Below are 19,921 nucleotides of genomic sequence, written 5' to 3'. Positions count from 1 at the left end.
CAAAAATGTTTTATAGTTTTCAGTACAGAAGTTATGTACTTCTTTTGTTAAATTTATTCTTAAATATTTTATTCTTTTTGATGTTATTATAAATGAAACTGTTTTCTTAATTTCATTTTTGGATTATTCATTGTCAGTTCATAGAAATACTATTATTTTTGTACATTGATCTTATATCTTACAATCTTGCTAAACCTGTATATTAGTTCTAATAGGTTTTAAGTGGATTCCTTAGGATGTCCTACACATAAGATCATGTCATCTGTGAACAGAGAAGGTTTTACTTTTTCTTTCCCAATCTGTATGCCTTTTATTTCTTTTTCTGGCCTAACTGCCTTCGCAAGCCTCCAGTGCAGTGAATAGAAGTGGTGAGAGTAGACATCATTGTCATTTCAGTGTTTTACTTTGCAACCCTGTGAGTCTTTTTCTGTTTGTTTTTTTTAACCCTCTGAGTTTTCATTCATGCCTTTTATCAGGCTGAGGAAGTTCCCATCTATTCCTGTTTCACTGAATGTTTTTATCAGGAAGGGGTGTTGTACTGTTCTGCTTGTTATTTTTGTTTTGTTTTGTTTTTTGTTTTTTACTGTTACAGAACAAAAAGGTATGACCAAGGACCAACGTTAATTTAGATTAAAACCACTTGATGTTATATACTTGGATGAGTTTGAAGTGTCATATGGAGCCAAATAAAAATCTACTTTAAGCAACTCAAAGAAAATAGCTTATTCTCTGGCTTTTAGAAAATGATAAATTTGTAATATTAAAGAAACAAAAGGTATCAGAGAAAAAGATGGATGTGCCCCAAACTTATATTATTTAAACATCTGCACAATAAAGTGTAATGCAGAAAGCAAAGAAAAATGGATTTGACACAACTGATAATCTTTCTACCTAAAATATACTAAAGACTGATATGAAACTGAAGATCCATTTCCACTGCATAAAGAAGTTGTCAAAGATGAATATACAGGAGAGAAGACAGCTGGGGCACAGACAGGAACGCTCACAGAAGTTCTCTCTGTTAAGCCAGGCCACATAACTAGTGAAAAGCCTGTGCAAAGTCCCCAGCCTTCTCCTGCCTGCCTGTCATCCACTGAGGAGGATCACACTGCAGCTACAAGAGAGCAAGGTCTCCTGAGTCAGCCTGGCCCCAGAGTGACTGTGTGGACTTGCACCCCAATGCCCCACAAGGGACATGCAGAGCAAGCAAAAGAGACATTTTGTTATGTAAGCCTCTGAGATTTGGGGTTGGCTTGTTACTGCAGCTTAACCTAGCCAAATCTAACACAACAAATTAACTGTGTGGGGAAAAAAGCACAGCTTCCTTTAAAAATGGAAATAACTTGTAAAGATGAGAAAAATTAAAATGACAATGCCAGTGGGGCTACAGGAAAAATAGGAATGAACTCGAACATTGCCAATAGACTTCATGGAAAAATCTGGAAACACAGAACAAGGCAGATAACAGTTACCAACCTCTGACCCTGCTGTCCCACTCTGGGGAATAAGCCCCAAGCAAATAAATTCAAAGAAAAAATAGCTTGAACAAAATGTTCATCCCAGTAATATTTATAACAGCAAAGACTGGAGACAAGTCAAATGCTCACAAACTGAGAAATCATTGGTGAATTGACAGAGTGGACACTACGCAGCCATTATAAAAGGCAAGTAGGGGAACCACTTTATATTTGAAATTTGGCATAAGCAAAAAAACAGAATAAAATAGCACATAGACCTTCATTACACACAAGTGTTAAAGGCAAGGATTATGTATTTTCATCTTTGTAACCCCAGTGCTTAGCATGAGGTAGACGCTCAAATATTTGCTAAGTGACTGAATGTCTGAACCAACAAATAACCAAGTCGGGGGGTGACAAGGTCTCGAGGAGACTCTGGGGACGGAGTTGAGTGCCCCTTATTTCTGTAAAATGACTTCAGTGTGTACACTTTAAGATGCATATATTTGAATTAGGAAAAGGGAAATACTATTCTTCCTTCATGTAACAAAGCTGGATTAATGTTTCAAGGGGATGGGTCATGACTTTACACAAAGAGAAACTCACTAAAATCCAAGCTCTGAAACACTAGGAAGGAATCCTCAGTAAATGGTAACTGTGAAGTTCAAGGAGAGGCTGGCAGGTCGTGGTCTGTGCTGGGCAGTGGGAGAAGCAGGGTCAGGTCCCGAGGGGCTTGTTTAACAGTTTTACTTGTTTTGTAGATGCCGATGTGCCGAACCACTTCATAGTGTGTGGACACGTACTGTACAGGTTCATCATTCAGACACCTGGACACTTTCTTAGATCTCTCCAGTGTCTACTTTCAATTGATTCCTATCTGTAATCATAGAACCTCCTTCTGTAACTATAAATATCCTGTTTCTTCCTTTGGAGTAATATTCACATTAAGGGAAAAAATTCACCAGAAGCTCAAGAGAAGTAATACTGAGTTGTCACCACACCTCCTCTCTCTCCTTTGTCCTGGACTGGCTGCTGCCACCTGTCTTCAACCCTCTTCAACACTCAGGGCACCACTGGAACTAACAATGTCAACTCCTTGAGTCGAATTCTTCCTTCACACCTGCCTGGTGAAAACTCTGCCCTCTACCTATCACGTGGCCCTCAGCCTCCTGCGCAGTTACAAGCAGTCTGCCTTCGGTCTCCCAGCAGCTCTCCCAAGCCCTCCGCAACAGCTCTTGCAGACTTTCTCTCTGGTACCTCCCTGCCCTTCACAGAACATGGGCAAGTGGGCAGTCAGAAGCTCCTCTGTTTCTTGCCACCCACAGGCCAGCCTCTCCATACACACTCCCGTCTAAGGCTGACCCCTCATCTGCCTCTTCCCACTGCCACAGGAGCCCCTCCAGCCATCAGTCCCTTTCTCCGTCTTTCAGCCTTGACTCCCACACCCTCTCTAGCGGTCGCTCACCCCTCTTCCCTTCATAGCCAAGTTTCTTACAAGAGCTATCCACTCTCAAGTTCTCCAGTTCTCACCCCACCCGTTCATTTCTCAGCCTACTGCTTCCTCTCCCATCTTTCTTTCTTTTATTTTAAAATTGATTAATTTATGTATTTGGCTGCATCGGGTCTTAACTACGGCACGCAGGATCTTCGTTGCGGCACGCGGGATCTTTCGTTGCGGCGCACGGGCTTCTCTCTAGTTGTGGCGCAGGGGCTCCAGAGCATGCGGGCTCAGTAGTTGCACCGTGCGGGCTTAGTTGCCCCACAGCATGTGGGATCTTAGCTCCCCCACCAGGGATCGAACTCGCATCCCCTGCATTGGAAGGTGGATTCTTAACCACTGGACCACCAGGGAAGTCCCCCTCTCCCATCTTTCTAATAAAATTGATCAGACTAGAAAGCCCAAGACCTTCCTGGTGTCAGGTGCCACCCTAGTGTTAAACCACCCAGCTCTTTCAGGTCTTCTCACTGCCCCTCCTGCACTCTCTCCTCCTACAATCACACCCCTGGCGTCCACAACACTGCATCTCCTGATTTTTCTCCTCCTCTGTCCTCAGGATTCTGTCCCAGGCCCTGCTCTCTAGCTGCACACTCTACCTAAGCAAGATCCTCTGTTCCCACACATCAAACTACCTTTAACCTCATAACCCTGGATACGCATCTCTGGCCCCAAACTCCAGACCCACACATCTGACTGCCTACTGGATGCCTCCACTCAGCCATCACACAGTCCCTGCAAACCATTTCCTACCTTCCCTGAGCCCACTCCCATTCTTGGGTTTCCTCCATCAGGAAATGGTCCCACCATTCACCCAGCTGCTCAAGCCAGAAACTCCTTTTCTTCTCACACCCAACCCCTACCAACCCCACTACATTTAATCAGTTTCCAAGACTTGACAACACGAGTTCTTCAGTATCTCCTGAATCTTCTTACTTTGCCAGTTCCCACAACAATGGCTACCTTTAATAAGGCCACCACCATTTTTTGCCTAGTTTGCCAATGGCCTAACTGACCCCCCAGTCAACAGTCTGGTCCCCCTTCCTGTCTATCTCCATGATGCTACCATGGTGGTTGGTGGTGTGTCTTTTGGAAGGTCAAGTTATGCTTCTACTTGAAACCCCTCCAAGACTTCTTACTGTGGCCAGCAGGGCCTCCCAGCTCTAAGCATCGCCCCCTCCAGGCTCAGCATTCACACCACGTCCTCTGTCACCTTGTACTCCCTCCGCCAGTTAACAACCTGCAGTCAGCTCCACACAGACACCACGCTCCTCTAGCTTCTGCGCCTTCACACATGCTGTTCCTGCTGAACAAACACAGGAGTGAATGAGAGGAGGAGGGATTAATTTCTCGCTGCCAAACAGTTTCAAAAGCAAAACTATGAAACTCCTTTCAATTAGCTTTACAATGTAAAAAAATGTTTAAATTGAATGTGAGTACAATGTAATATAGCTAATATAATCCAGGGTGAGTGCCCAAAGTTTGCCTCAGTCTAGAATTGAAGAACAGAGGAAGATAACAAAGCCCCAGGACTTGTCAGTGCAGGGGACACCGCTGCCAGACTGAGCACACGTCACTGGTCCCTCCTGGCTTCTGACTTGGTGACAGCAGTAATGTGCTGTGTGCCCACCACGCTCCAGGCCATTCTCCACAAGGCCCCTCACGCTCACAGCAAGTTTGTAATAGGCCCCATTTCACGTGTAGTCGAACAAAGGCCGAGCCACCAAGTAACTCACCCCAGGTTTCTTCACATGAATGGGGAAGGGGCTGGAGTCATTCACAGATCTGTCCCACTCACTCTCCTGACTTCTCCACACTGTGGGGGTGGGCTAAATGATAAGGGTCTTTGCAGCTCTGATTTTCTATCATTCCAAATGGAAAAGGGTTATGACCTGTAGTCATCAGAATCTCAAGGAAGTATCTGCCAGCCACAATTAAACACATTCAACAGATGTGGCTTCTTCCGTCCCCAAAATGTAAGCATTCTATGATGATCGCCCAGCCAGTCACATTCAACAAAGACTCATTTTACAGCTCCAAAGAACAAGTACTCATTGATTGGCTACCATGTCAACCCAGCAAAGAGCCCCAGTTACATCACAGCATGCAAAACTGCCTGCCAAGGCTGAAGCAGTGTTATTCTAACATAATCTTAGAATGCCTTCACACAAGTGGCATCACGCATACACACACACACCGTCCTGGAAATTCGCTGCTCCTCTCTCATGTCCAGCTGGCGGTCAGGGTCGAGAAGCAAGCACATGGGGACACATGGCTCATCACCACCACTACCTCCCCCTCATTCACTTCAGGATGTCCTTACATCCTAACACAGCATCTAACAAGAGACAGATGTCACAGATACAAGAGATGTGCATGAAAGTTGCAGGGAACTGGGCTGTCGATTCGGGCACCCTCATTTCATCTTTTTTTCCCTGAAATTCTCTGTGCGGCTCCACCTCCCCTGTGCCAATCTTTGAGGAGCACCGCCAGAGACAGTTATTAAGCTTTAAACACTTCCCAAAGATTCCTTCTCTCAGTGAGAAGCTCTTGCCCAGTGGGTTACTTCTTCCTTGAGCTGCAAGTTTTCCAACTCAAGAGACACACTTAAACACTAAAAGGGGCTTCCCTGGTGGCGCAGTGGTTGGGAGTCTGCCTGCCAATGCAGGGGACACGGGTTCAAGCCCTGGTCTGGGAGGATCCCCCGTGCCGCGGAGCAGCTGGGCCCGTGAGCCACAACTGCTGAGCCTGCGCGTCTGGAGCCTGTGCTCCGCAATGGGAGAGGCCCCCGTACCACGATGGGGAGTGGCCCCCGCTCGCTGTGACTAGGGAGGGCTCTCACACAGAAACGAGGACCCAACACAGCCATAAATAAATAAATAAAATTTTAAAAAAACAACACTAAAAAAGAAAAGTCAGACAAGACAGAAAGATTCTTCTGGCAAAAGTAGAAGGAAAAAATATAGAATGGGTCAGGAGGTTGTCCTTTGTTCAGGCAAGAAAATGAGGGTATTCAACAAGGGCAGATGTGATAGGGAAAGAGGGGAAGAGAAACACTGACCACTGAGAGCAGGCAGTTATGGGGCCGCCCTCCAAGCTCTGTTAAAGCAGGTTTCCAAGATTCGACAAAGGACATTATTAACAACACGCATGAGTCAGAGTGGCCCCAGGTCAACCACTTCAGCTTCTTTCAACCCCTCCACTTTGAGGCGGCCCCTTCTAGAAGCAGGACTTCCTGTCACACAAAGGGCCTCTGTGGGCAGTTCCTCGGCCTCTTTTCCTGTGCAGAGCACCAGCACTTTCCAAGGCTCTTCCCTCCCTCAAAGTCTGACTGAGCAATGAGCACTCTAGGGGGGCTGTACCCCGGCTGAAGGGGTGAAACTTACCTGCCCTGAAAACTAGACTCAGCAAGAGAGAACAAGACCAAAGGACACGGCACACCTGGATGCATACAGCTAGAACTGATATCTAGCTTCTGAAATCTGCATCTATGATGCTTCACAAGACATGCTGGGGTGATCCCCTGATGGTCTAATCACCTCAGGCAAAAAACTCAGGAGGTCTGTGATGGACACTGCTCATTTGTAAAATGGAATCCAATCTGCCTTAGAGGTAGTGCAGATCAAGTGGAATCTGTCTGGGGCCTGGCCCAGTGCCACTGTGGGGGGCCTCCAGAGTGATGGTGACTATGGGCCAGCTTCACTCAAACAAGCCAGGCGCCATCACTGAGGCATTCCCACAGGCTTGACGGACATTTGAACAACCTCCTCCAACACAGCACCAAGGCCTAGGAAAGAGCACACTATGGGAACAGGAGGGTCCTGAAAGGGTACATGGGGCTGACAGTTCAGTGGGAATTCATTAGCTGGAGAAGTAGGGAAGGGCATTCCAGTAGAGGAACCTGCATGGCAAAGAGAAGGTGGGATAAACCAGTGCAGTAGAGGGTCACACAGATCCTGAGGGCAAGCCCTGGGAAGTGGCTTTTAAGGAAAGAGGAGAGATAATTTACAAAGGGTAGGGTGCCGATGGTCACACCATCTGGTCGCCAGCCTCAGTGGCTCATTATGCTACAAGAAGAGTGACTTCTGCTCTGTCCACCTAACAGCAATAAAAAGCAGCACATCCTGGGGGACTTCCGTGGTGGTCCAGTGGTTAAGAATCCGCCTTCCAATGCAGGGGACGTAGGTTCGATCCCTGGTCGGGTAACTAAGATCCCACATGCCACGGGGTAACTAAGCCGTCGTGCCGCAACTACTGAGCCACGCGCTCTGGAGCCTGCACACCACAGCTAGAGAGAAGCCTGTGCACTGCAACTAAGAGCCCACGTGCTGCAACTAAGATGCGACGCAGCCAAATAAACCAAAAAAAAAAAAAAAAAAAAAAGCAGCACATCCTGAAAAAAGCCCACCACGGGAAGGCTAGGAAACCACTGACTAGACTTCACACCCGTCAGAGCTCTGTCAGGAAACAAACTACTCAAATACTTCTCAAGCAGTGCTGTAAATATGTGCCTTTGCAGTTTAAAAAAAAATAAGTCATACAAACCACAAAATGGTTTGGTTTTTAAGTATTTTGTAGGTAATTACGCATGGGGCCACTTTCTCAAGACACTATTCCATTTCATTCAAACATACAAGCTGGAGCCAAAGCATTCTGTTCCAGGGAAGGAAGGACACAGTGCCAGTGTGGACCTCGAGTGACAAACTGACAACTGAGTTCTAACTTGACTGTGATTTTGTTTTTTAAAAAGTTCCCATAACGTGAAGGACTATGCAGTAATTTGGAAAAAGGAACAGGGAACCCACTTATCAAGCAACAATCTAAAGCTACTGAGCTAAATAAAGTTTCCCTTAAATGGGGAAAGAGAGAGCAGGGCTTGAACTAGCAGTGGTAGCTATGATAGGTGCAAGTTTTAACTTCTAAGCCTCATTCTTCTCACCTGTAAAATGAGGATAGCTGACCTACTTCAGGGGGAAGTAATGGGAAATTTAAATGACACGTTATATGTGAGTGCCTGTATACACGAGGCACTCAGCAAATGTCCCTCTCTACCCGCCTGTCCCTAGTACAACTCCTCCTGGTCCCTGGGTCTCGCTGGCCATGCCCCACCTCAAGGGCAGATGTCACCTGAGCAAGCAGGACATACACGCTCATCCCTCACTTGTGCCACTGAAAACTCCAGGAACACAAAACAAAAATCTGCAGCGTTAAGCCATATATATATATACTTTTAAAATTAATTAATTAAGTTATTTTTTTGGCTGCCTTGGGTCTTCATTGCTGCGCGCAGGCTTTCTCTAGTTGCAATGAGCAGGGGCTACTTTTGCGGTGCGCGGGCTTCTCATTGCAGTGACTTCTCTTGTTGCGGAGCATGGATTCTAGGCATGCAGGCTACAGTAGTTGTGACACCTGGGCTCCATGGTTGTGGCTCGCGGGCTCTAGAGCGCAGGCTCAGTAGTTGTGGTGCACGGGCTTAGTTGCTCCGTGGCATGTGGGATCTTCCTGGACCAGGGATCGAACCCGTGTGCCCTGCATTGGCAGGCGGATTCTTAACCACTGCACCACCAGGGAAGCCCTATATACATATTTTTTTAATGATGTTACCTGCCTAATAAACACTTCCAGTTACCAGTTTACAAAGGAGGAAAATTAATGGAATTTCTGTTTATGATAAAATGCCTAATTACTATATAGGCATACCCCAGAGATCTTGCGAGTTTGGTTCCAGACTACTGCAATAAAACAAATACTGCAATAAAGCAAGTCACACAATTTTTTGGTTTCCCAGTGCACGTAGAAGTTATGTTTACCCTATACTGTAGCGTATTAAATATACAATAGCATTATTTCTAAAAAACAATGTACATACCTTAATTTTAAAATCCTTTATTGCTAAAAATTATGAACCATTATCTGAGCTTTCAGCGAGTCATAATCATTTTGCAATAGTAACATCAAAGATCAGTGATCACACATCACCATAACAAGTATAATAACAATGAAAACGTGTGAAATTTTGCAATAATTAACCGAAATGCGACACAGAGACATGAAGTGAGCAAATGCTGTTGGGAAAACGTGCTGATAGACTTGCTCAATGCAGGGTTGCCACAAAACTTCAGTTTGTAGAAAAATCAATATATGTGAATTGCAATAAAATAACCTGTGCCTGTATATAATAAGTATTATCTGAGATGCTCTGGAGAAAATGTCTTGGTTACTACCTTAACCTCCATTGTAATACCAAACATGCGCAAGCATGTGCACACACAAACACAGGCAAAGAGAGTCCATCCTTAATAAAACATTTGTCAGTTTAGCTGGCTCAAGAAATAGACTGTGCCCCCAATTTTTTAACATTTTCAATAAAATATGTGATTTATTCTGATAAGCTCAGTAAAATGGTATTGTCAAAACAAGGATGTTGGGCTTCCCTGGTGGTGCAGTGGTTGAGAGTCTGCCTGCCAATGCAGGGGACATGGGTTTGTGCCCTGGTCCAGGAAGATCCCACATGCCGTGGAGCGGCTGGGCCCGTGAGCCATGGCTGCTGAGCCTGCACGTCCGGAGCCTGTGCTCCACAACGGGAGAGGCCACAACAGTGGGAGGCCTGCGTACCACAAAAAAAAAAAAAAAGGATGTTTTGATCATATTATGTATATTTGCCCCAAGATTCTAAAAACATTTACTTTCTGAGTGCCAGAAACCTTGCTAAGAGCTGGGGAAGGGAGTGAAATAAGTCAATAATAAGAGGTGGTCCTGCACTCCAGGAACCACAGTCTAGCAGGAAAGATAAGACAAGGTCCCACCTGATTAGGCTGACAGGTGGTAGGGAGGAGGGGGCAGGCGGAAGAGCAGTCTGGAAGATGGAGGGAGAGGCTGGCTGCCTGCAGCCCACTGAGAGTGAGTATGAGGTGCTCCAACCAAGGGGAGAATCAGGAGCTGCTCTGAGAGCCTGGAGACAGACTGAAAACAATGCCCACACCCACGAGGGCACAGAAAGCTCCACCCTGGAACAGAGGCAGAACATGGCCACCTCACACCACCTCTGCCTCAGCTTCTTTGGTTCAAGCCACCAAACGGAAAACGTGTCAACAGCTGCCTGTCCCACTTATCTACACTCCCCCGCTGCAAGGTCCCATGTGATCTGGCCTCAGCTTCCAGCTCCAGTCTCGGCTCCTTCCAGTGCCAGCCACAGTGACCTTCCTCTGGGTCTCCAAATGTGCCAGGCTTGGGCCTACCTGTTTCCCCTCTACCAGGAACACCCTTCCTCCAGGATCTGTAGGCTTTGCTGCCTCACATCATCAGATATCTGCTCACACATCACCTTCTTCTTAAGAAAGCCTTCCCTAACCCCTCCCCATTCCTCTGACATGTCAGCCCCTAACTCTGCATTATTTCGTTAATAACACTCAGCCCCACATGTCAAATTGTGTACTTATGTACTGACTCCAGTCACAAGAACGTAAGCTCCTGAAGAACAAGGACTCTGTCTTGTTCACTCCTACATCCCTACCACTGATGCATAACAAGTGCACAATAAACATGTCTGCAAGGAATGAGTCAAGGAATGTGCTAGGCTCGGGCACAAACACACAGTGTAACAGAACAGACTTGTGTTTTCAGCAGCAAGGCAGACCAGGAATCTTAATGACGCTCCCACTGAAAAATTTAAAAAACTGAATAAAGTATAATTGCATCACTTTATTATGTTATAAAATATAATAAAAGAATCTAAAGATACCAAAAAGGTAAATTTAAAGAAGAAACCCTAGAATATAAGTAGATAAGTCAGCTTTCTCTCTGAGGTGACAAAGAGAGAAAATATAAAAGAAAGATTAATAGACTTCGAAGAAATAGTGAAGTCTAACTTACAACTCATGAAGTTCCAGAAGGAGATAACATTAAGAGCGGGCAAGAAGCAATATTTAAAGATAATTTTTCAGAACGCTGAAAGACATTAAATCATAGATCAAGGAAGCCCAATGAACTCAAGCAAGACCTTGAAAAGAAAGAGACAAATTAAATTAAAACTGTAGAACCTCAAAGGTACAGAAAAGATCATAAAAGCAGCCAGAGAGAATTGATATATTCAACATGCTAAGCAACAAAAACTGCCAACCAAGAATTCCAAAACCAGCAGAACTAGTTTTTAAGAACTAAGAACTAGACATTTTCAGAAAGCCAAAATATATACCACCCAAAAAACCCTTGCAGAAAAGGAAATTTTAAAGGATATACTTCAGCCAAAAAGAAATTATCTCAGCTGGAAAGCTTGAAGCACAAGAGAGAATGGTAAGTAAATATACTAGTAAATACACGGATAAATCTAAACAGCATTGACACTATGAAACACAGTTTCTAATTTATAGAATCAAAAAATTCAGAAAAGAAATACTGGACAAGTTGGGAGGGGATGTGGAGTTAAAATGCTTTAAATCCTTCCATTAGTCAAGAGAAACATAAAGTCATCACTTTAGATTTTGTTAAATGTTTTTGTTAACAATGGGTATCTAGGATAACCACTAAAGGACTAGACAGAATTTAATTTCCAAGCTAAGAGAGAAAAACAAATGCAATGATGGGGGTGTGGGGGAGCAGGAGCACGATGGAACTCAATCAAAACAAAAAGGCACACGTGCGCGTGCACACACACGTAAACAAACACACACACACAGAAGAACTGTAGCAAAGAGAAGGCACAGGAACAAGAAAGGGCTGCATCTATTCAGTATCACTTCTATTCAAACTGTACTGGAGGACTAGCCAAAGCAATAAGAAAAATAAGTAAAAAGTATAAGAATTAGAAAAGGAGAATCAAAACATTATTTGTAGATGATACGGTTTTAGCAAGGCTGAAGGACACTAAAGATATCTGTCTAGAATGACAGCTCTCAGCTATGACTTGAGAGCTGTCTAGTTAAGTACAGTGCTGGGGGCTCTACACATTTGGTTTCATTTAACATGAGGGAAAGACCATTATAATCTTCATTGTACAGAAGAAGAAACCAAGAGTCAGAGGTTAAATATCTTGCCCAAAGGCACATGGCAAGTAAATGGTTAGTTTTGAAATTAAGCCTATCTGTCTCCAAAGCTTAGCCACTATGCCTGCCAGAGAGCGATAGACAAATGACGATGGCACCACACGATAAGCACCATCTGTGCTCTCTCACAGGCGCCTACGACGGGGTGATTACAAGTGCTGGAGTACAACGAGAGGGAGATTAACCTGAAGAAAGCCAGCGAAGAGAGCCTGGAGCTAGGTCTGAAGCGTGCAGGAGAATGCACGGACGGCAAATGGCAGGTGCTCTGGAGAAAGACAGAACAGGATGTACTAAGGTTAAAAGGTATGAAAGAATCAAGAATATGAGAATATGACAGTGGGAGAGCAAAAAAGGGAGTAGCTGAATACAAGGCAAGATAGGTGCCACCAGGCTGGGGGTCTTGAAAGTCACACTGGGAATTTGGAAAGTTATGGGGAGGGACATGATCCAAAGGCCCGTGAAAGAAAGTTCCCTCAGAGAGCAGAGAACAGACCATCAAGCCTGCAGACCTGGGCTGTCTGATACAGCAGCCACTAGCTACTGCGTGCTTGCTTGAAATGCCCCTAGGACAACCGGGGAATTGATTTTTTTGTATTTACTTTTAATTCATTTTAATACAAACAGCCACACATGGTTACCAGCTACCATATTGGACAGTGCAGCTCTAGAGGTTAGAGGCTGGAGAAAGAGAAAGGGTTAGGAGACCAGGAAAGAGGAGTCATATTCAAGAGAAGAACAGGCAGGACGAAGTAACCTGTGAATGAAGGGCGGAGGGGGAATAAGGATTAAAAGTTCCTAGTTTTGGAGGCAAGGTAGGTAGGTGGTGATGCCCCAAAGAGAAACAGAAAATTCAGAAGAAAGAACTGGGTTAGGATGACAAATACTGGCCTGGGCCAGATAAATCTGATGTACCTGAAGCCCAGCTACATATATACTACTGTTCAGCCATATCAAACTCCCAAACACAGCATATTCCTTCTGACCTCCTTGCCTTCGCATATATATTTCCCCCTGCTTCTCCTGTCTGCCTGACAAACCTCTCTCCAAAACACACCACCAATCTGTGAAGTTTTCCCCGACCTCCCCCATTCTTCACAGCAGATAAGGTCCCTGTAGCACTGTAAGAAGACTTATCACCCTGGAGTTTAGAAGTCTCTTTATCCGTCTGGACTGTGGGCTTCTCAGGGGCAAGAACTCAGTCTTAACCATCATGGATCCCAGGGCCTACTAGCAACATGCCTGACACAAACTGAGTGCACAAGAAACTCCACCAAGCGGGTAAGCTGAATGCATGTGTGCCCGCACAAGTGAACGAAGCAAGTGATCCAGCCAGCCAGCATTTAGGTGGACTGTCCCTCCAGGTAGTGACCTAATGCATGGTCAGAAATAAGCACAGAGCTCACTCAGGTGCCTGCACAGCTGTTAATGAAAGCAGTCAGGTGATGGAACAAGCACAGTTTACATAAGTCTCACACTATGACTTTTCATCATTATGACAACCTCTACCCATCCGAAATTCAAACTCTTCAATCTCAGAAGTCTACTGGATGCGCTTAAGATAAATTAATGCCTTAAAAGTCAACATTAAATATGCAACGATTTCTCCTCAAAAAATGGTCCTGACACTTCTCCGCATGGCCTCGTGGTCTTGTTGTGTAACATTCTTCCTGCACAATAAGGGTTGGATCTCACGAATAAGTGAACCTGAGCTGAACACCCTCAGAGGTGGTAAGTTAACAAAATGTTTCTGTTTTCCAAGTCAACAGATACTTGGTCATAAGCTCACTGTGCCCTGTGCTATTTTTTCTTTATGTGTCAGCTCATACCAGAAAAGAACCATAAAGAGATCACTTCATTGTCTCCATATTGCCCTGTGCTTCATTTATTTTGCTAAACGAGCACTACCAATACATGTTAGGAACTTGAGAATCAAAGAAAATTCAAATTGGTAAGTTCAACATTTTAGCCCTGTTATTCCATCAATAACATCTTGTCAAGTAGCAGTCTCCAGCAAAATCATTCTCCCCGATCTCCCTCAAGGACTCCACTGCAGAACAAATTCCAATGAGAAACAAGACTGAGTATGAAATTCGTAGCACAGGCGTCCCATTAACATAAAGAAATTTTAAATCCCATACTATTGTGATGGTCATCATCACAAATTTCAAATTCAGAAAACTTTGTGTTAGATTCTTTAAGTTATCCAAAAAACAGAACATTGTGCTTTGTGAGTCCACATAGAGATTCACGTCTTATGATTCACGTATGACAGTCTAATTAGAAAAAAAATTTAGGCCAGATTCCCAGGGCTACTGGAGATGTTAAATAGACACCTGGTCTGCCACTTGACATCAAGGCAGAACTGTGAGATGCAAATGCATTTAGACCAGCCCAGTGAAACACAACTATAAGTGCCTTCAATCTCTGTGGGAAGGAGACCATTGCAACTCTTTCATTCGTTCACTCACTCATTCAAATTAATGGCCCATGTTTTCCATTGTTACTATTCACCCCCACCCTGACCCCCAGCACACACACAGCCCTCTTTACCTGCCTCTGGAGCCTGGGATCTACTTGGGCTACTAGGAGAAGTTTCTTCAAAGCCTTGGCGGAGGTTCTAAGGCCACCGCTAGAAGCTGGCCTGGAGAGATGCCTTGAACAGAGACGGAAATGAAGAAGGCCCAGACAACCCCAACCTCACACACTCTCAGAGACTTCTGGGCCAAGAGCAGCCTCAGGGGCTGCCTTTAAAGTCCTCCTCAGCCTGCAGCAAAGCCAGCACCACATCCCCCTTCACATATTTAAATTTCACAGGCACAATCAGAATTTATACTAATGTGGACAGAAGCTAGGGGCAAGGAGGAATGTCAAATATTACTTATTACTGACTAGGACTATTATATATTAATTATGTTTATATATACATATATATAATTATATATTTATTAAGGCCAACCCAATATGTATTAAGAAAAGGAAGCCAGTTAAAATATTCTATAGTTAATATGTACTGAAAATATAGCAGGACATATAAAATGCTAATTGGGGAACAAAGGTAACTAAATTATGGGAGAAGTGAACTAAGCCAGTCCCTGAAGCAGGCTCCTCACCCTTTCTTTAACCCCCGATGTAGTCATCTGGCTCACCAAATGAAAGCAGCTTCTTCAAGGACAATGACAAAAAGTGGTACCAGAATACCAGGAGGGAAGACACAGTCCCAACCTAGTGCATAAAAGCATTGCTCATCTCCAGGCAAAGAAGGCAAGAATGCACATGCAGAGTCAGTGTTAAAAACAAAACAAAACAAAACAAAAAACCATTGCTCATGTATCCTACTTCATTCCCAGGTTTTATAAATGAAAATAGGTATAAAGTTATTGACCACAATTTCAAGCACAATTAAAATATTTATAAAAATGCCTATTTTCCTGTAGTATATTTGTTTCAGAATTCTCCACAACATATACCCTAAGTACTTCAGAAAATACAAATAAGTGCTATTCTATGAACCTCTCCAAGGCATTTTAAGGTGACTCTGGACAGAGTGGGAGCCACATCAAGGTCTAAGAACAGTCACTCACTGTTCTCAGCATGCCTCTATTTGCATCTAATTCCCATACTTGAATTTCAGAGGATTCAAATTCAATTTTTAGGAGAGACTATTTTTAAATGTTTCTGGAAGGTTGTAGATAAATTTCATTTTTATAAATTAAATCACTACCTCTTTTATTTACATTATAATGTATTATTTTAAAGCCTATCCTATTCCAAAACCCTGTCAGTCCAGACTGAGAGTTAGCAAGATAGAGTTGTCAGTATTCCTTCCTAGGGGCCAAAATGCTCCCACAGAGTTCAGGGTTTTCCTTTCACAATCTGAAGAATCCTCTTTTCAAAGAAGAATCAAGTACTTTCATCTATTTTTTTATTAGTTATGATTTTATTAAGTATGGATTTCTCATCTAGCAGATAATCATATAATGAGGTTTTCTTATAACTGTAACAATTGAGTAAGACCTAGTTTAGGGGAGAAACAAGAAAACCTTTATAAATTAGACAACTCTTTGTTTTTAAGAAAAATCTCTCACAAAGGGAGAAATGTCAATGCTCACTGTGCTTGACAGGTGATTTGTGCTTGAGGTAATTCATTGCACACCTATGCCAAATGGTGCTCACTTAGGGAAATTCTTCAATAAAAGCCGAGTATTTGAAAATGAAACAAATGAAAATGGACTCATAAGAAGAAAAAAGCCAGTCTTGGCCAAGTCCTATTAATCTTGAGATAATATGTGGAGAAAGCAGATAAAGGAAAAGCCAATGGCCCAGAAGTCAGGGGAACTGGGTTCCAGACTCACTCAGCCACCAACAAGCCAAGTGACCTTGGACAAGTCAGCAAGGCATTTCACCTCTCAGTCTTAATTCCTCTGTTTAAAAAAAAAAATGAAGGGGTACTTCCCTGGCAGTCCAGTGGTTAAGACTCCACGCTTAAAAAAATGGTTCTGAAGAACCTAGGGGCAGAACAGGAATAAAGACGCAGACGTAGAGAATGGACTTGAGGACACGCGGACGGGGAAGGGTAAGCTGGGATGAAGTGAGAGAGTGGCATGGACATATATATACTACCAAATGTAAAATAGATAGCTAGGGCTTCCCTGGTGGCGCAGTGGTTGAGAGTCCGCCTGCCGATGCAGGGGACACGGGTTCGTGCCCCAGTCTGGGAAGATCCCACATGCCACGGAGCGGCTGGGCCCGTGAGCCATGGCCATTGAGCCTGCGCGTCCGGAGCCTGTGCTCCGCAACGGGAGAGGCCACAACAGTGAGAGGCCCGCGTACCGCAAAAAAAAAACCAAACAAAAAAAACAGATAGCTAGCGGGAAGCAGTAGCATAGCACAGGGAGACCAGCTTGGTGCTTTGTGACCACGTAGAGGGGTGGGATAGGGAGGGTGGGAGCGAGACGCAAGAGGGAGGAGATATGGGGATATATGTATATATATAGCTGATTCACTTTGTTATACAGCAGAAACTAACACAGTATTGTAAAGAATTATACTCCAATAAAGATGTTTAAAAAAAAAAAAAAGGACTCCAGGCTTCCACTGCAGGGGGCGTAGGTTCGAACCCTGGTCAGGGAACTAAGATTCCCACATGCTGCACGCGCGGCCAAATAAATAATTAAATAAAAATTAAAAAAAAAATTTTTTAATGAATGGGCCTGACTATAACGACTCCAAGAGCCATTACAACTCTGAAGATCATGGTCCCACCTTTTTAATTATGCCACCTCCTAAATAACAGAATTATATGGCTGAGCAAAACAGAATACTAACAATGTATAAAAGTGGGGTGGGCTTAATTTTACTACTGGCATAAATCTCAGACCTATAAGACATGCTTCAGTTTAAAGCTAGGATACCTGTTTATTATTTTCATAAATGCAGCATTATAGTTCACCTAGAATTAGGTAAGATATCTTAGATATGAAGAAAGAAGGAAGTTGAGATATTCTAAATCAGTGGTCCCCAACCTTTTTGGCACCAGGGACCAGTTTTGGGGAAGATACTTTTTCCACAGGCAGGGGAGGGGGGGAAGGTTCAGGGAGTAACTTGAGTGATGGGGAGCAGCAGATGAAGCTTCCCTCTCGCCACTCACCTCCTGCTGTGCAGCCCGGTTCCTAACAGGCCACAGACCGGTGCCGGTACCGGTCCACGGCCCCAGGGTTGGGGACCCCTGTTCTAAATTATAAGAGCAAGGGTGAAACCTGATTAACGTCTGAAAATAGGAAACCTGATTAAGGTCTAGAAAATAGGAAATATGCAACCTTAAAAGTGTTAGAAATACATACATCACACTAGATAATGACCTAACAAGAAAATATGCTTGTGTATGTGGCACAGACTGTACCAGCATGGCGCTTTCTGGAGAACAGAAAGAGGACACTGCCTTTCTAATGTTCACAGCGATAGGTAACCCAATAAATAGTGATGAATCACTCACATATCGGGATTTTTTTAAAAAATCTTCTAATTAGAATTACAGTACTGCATAGACAAAGGAAAGGGAGAGGGAGCCAAAAATTTTCAATTCCAGAGCATGACTTCAAGATAAGAAACAAATATGTATGTAAAGCTGCTCAGCTATTGAAACAATAAAAGTTTTACATTTTGCTATCCAATAAAAATAAAGTGTCCAGTGATAGCAGTCAGATGGGGATGAGAGCACAGGGTCCAGAGAAGAAAAACAAGAACTGACTGAGGAGGAAGACGGAGGGGGGGCCTTGGAGCAAGCCGCATGCTAATTCTGGGATTCTGGAAGAGACGGTCATGAAACAGCAATTACAGTTAACTGGAAAAGCTAATTTGTTCATTTCCTATCACAAGTCCCAGTTGTGAGTTTGTAGATTAGCTGTGGCTGTTAAGAAAGGAAGTTGAAGCATGTAATAAATGGAATGCCTGACAGTAGGGGGAAAAGAAACCAACCCTCTATTAACTGTTAACTCAAGTAATTCATTTAGCTACACAGTAAGAAAAAAATACAGCCAGAGGTATGCAAACTAGTCTAAAACATGCCTAAGTTTTTAGTTTATTCCCTCTATTTTGAAATGAAGCATGCACATATGTTCCAAAACCAGAGTAGAAATTATAAAGCATAGTCATTTGTTTAGATCAAGATGTATTCACCAAGAAAATCAAACATGTACTCTAACATTTTCTCAAAGCATTTTGGATAAAACACTCCACACTGTTCAGTTGATATTGAACTGGGTGAACATTTCCATCAAGAAGCTATAAAACTAGGTGTGCTTAAAAGGGTTCTGTTAAATCAATCACTCTGGAGGGAAAAAAAAATCAATGAAAATTTTACTTTCAGAAGGTCTCCCTTAAAGGAAATGCATGTTCTAAACAGCACACTCACGTTTTCCTGTCAAAGGCGGCTTCAACTGCTTAACTTTGCAGATCAGCTTCCGTACCTGCCTCCTTCCGTCCCTGCTGGTATGTCTGACCTCGGCTCCCAGCTGAATTCTCCCAGCACATTTCATCATTTCCTGTTGGCTGCCGACTCCTTGCAGCCGAGATAAGGCCATTCCCCTACACTGCTGCATTCACCCTACAGGCACCAGGTTCTCAGACCGCCGCTGCAAGCCTGCTGGGACCATCACAGAAGAGCTTTCTTTTCAGTAAGTAGCCAAACAGAAATCTCAGTATTCCATGGAAAATCAGAGGCAAAAGGACTGAGAACAAAAGTCATATCACCCCCCAAAATCAACTTATATATAAAATAACTTACACTGTATGTGATGGTCTTAGAGTCTCTTCTTGTATTTGGGATCCTCCCATTTAGGAGGAAAAAAAGACATGCTCTGTTTCTGAGGAGCCAGGAGTTAATGTGACAGGGGTTTACTTGCATGGGATAATCTTCCATTGCCCCTACGTGTAAAACTCAGCTTCTCTCTGTGACTCCACACACAAGGCAAAGCAGCTTGACAGTGAGAGATGCAGGGGAAGCCTGACGCAGGTTCATGCTGGACACAGGCAGGGGACCCTGGTCTCAGCAGTGTGACTGCCTCCTAGGAACTAGGGCACTCAAATATGCAAGTGTGATTCCCTAGAAGTAAAAATCAACACAAAAACACCTTACTTCCTAGAGTTTTACAAAGAACTGAAAGTGAAGGAAAAAAAGAATAATATAACTTTAGGTAAGGAGGAAGAGATCCTATCTCCTCATTTTACTTATTTATTTTTTAAGTGTTGAGGGGTTTCCTTTTTTTAAAATATTTATTTATTTGTGCCAGGTCTTGGTTGGAGCAGGTGGGCTCCTTTTAGTTGTGGCTCGCGGGCTCCTTAGTTGTGGCATGCGAACTCTTAGCTGCAGCATGCATGTGAGATCCAGTTCCCTGGCCAGGGATCGAACCTGGGGCCCCTGCATTGGGAGC

The 19,921-nt window shown here is 43.8% G+C and overlaps 1 protein-coding gene across 3 annotated transcripts in view; it reads right to left on the bottom strand.

The window, feature by feature from the left end:
- The window catches only part of PACSIN2 (protein kinase C and casein kinase substrate in neurons 2), a 141,145-nt gene that overhangs the window by 74,988 nt on the left and 46,236 nt on the right, over positions 1 to 19,921 (bottom strand). The window contains exon 1 of one of the 3 annotated variants that reach the window (XM_081250324.1): positions 18,904 to 18,992. The exons of the other annotated variants lie outside the window; for them this stretch is intronic. The gene's annotated coding sequence lies outside the window, so the exon portion shown is untranslated. Of the gene's footprint in view, positions 1 to 18,903; positions 18,993 to 19,921 lie in introns of those variants that run through there. 3 annotated transcript variants of the gene reach the window in all.

Source organism: Mesoplodon bidens (genome assembly GCF_964165515.1).
Source record: "Mesoplodon bidens genome assembly, chromosome: 11".
NCBI lineage: Eukaryota > Metazoa > Chordata > Mammalia > Artiodactyla > Ziphiidae > Mesoplodon > Mesoplodon bidens.
The sequence above is the reverse complement of the archived record's forward strand: the minus strand, read 5'-3'. Positions and strand labels throughout refer to the sequence as shown.